A 1151-nucleotide genomic window follows, 5' to 3' on the forward strand; every position below is an offset into this window, starting at 1 on the left:
GTAGGGTTTTCCTACTCAATGCACCAGCCACTACATTGGCCTTGCATGGGTGGTATTTCAGTTCAAATTCATAATCTTTCAAAAATTCCACCCACCTTCTTTGCCTCATGTTAAGTTCCCTCTGGTCGAATAGACACCTTAGGCTCTTGTGATCACTGAAAACATCAAATTGTGCTCCATACAGATGATGTCTCCAGATCTTCAAGGCAAACACTATGGCAGCCAATTCAAGGTCATGAATGGGATAGTTTCCCTCATGAGGCTCTAGTTGTCTTGAAGCATAAGCCACTACTTGGTTGTTTTGCATCAATACACAACCTAAACCTTTCAGGGATGCATCACAATACACATCAAATCTTAAGGTTAGATCTGGTATGGCCAGTACAGGGGCAATGGTTAACTTGATCTTAAGAGTCTGAAAACTCTTTTCACATTTTTGATCCCACACAAGGGTTGGTCCTTCCTAGTCAGTCTGGTCAAAGGCAGGGCGATTTGGGAGAATTTCCTAATGAATCTCCTATAATACCCCGCCAGTCCTAAGAAACTCCTAACCTCTGTCACATTCCTAGGATGTTCCCATTTCAGCACTGCCTCTACTTTGGAGGGATCCACTGCCACTCCTTTCTTATTGATCACATGACCTAGAAATTTTACTTCTGACATCCAAAACTCACATTTGCTTGGTTTAGCATAAAGTTTTCTATCCCTAAGTACTTGCAACACTATTTGAAGATGACTTGCATGTTCTTCTGGAGTCTTAGAGTATATTAGTATGTCATCTATAAATACTATCACAAACTTATCTAAGTATGGCCTAAAAATTCTATTCATGTAATCCATGAACACAGTTGGAGCATTGGTCACACCAAAAGGCATAACCAAAAATTCGTAGTGCCCATACCTAGTTCTAAAGGCTGTTTTTGGTACATCATCTGATTTTATTCTAATTTGGTGGTACCTTGACCTCAAGTCAATTTTGGAGAACACAGTAGCTCCCCCTAATTGGTCTAAAAGGTCATCAATTCTGGGCAGAGGGTATTTATTCTTGATGGTCACTTTATTCAATTTTCTATAATCTATGCATAACCTCATGCTGCCATCCTTCTTCTTTACTAAGAGCACTGGGGCTCCCCAAGGAGACACACTTGGTC

Source organism: Cicer arietinum, chromosome 7 (genome assembly GCF_000331145.2).
Source record: "Cicer arietinum cultivar CDC Frontier isolate Library 1 chromosome 7, Cicar.CDCFrontier_v2.0, whole genome shotgun sequence".
NCBI lineage: Eukaryota > Viridiplantae > Streptophyta > Magnoliopsida > Fabales > Fabaceae > Cicer > Cicer arietinum.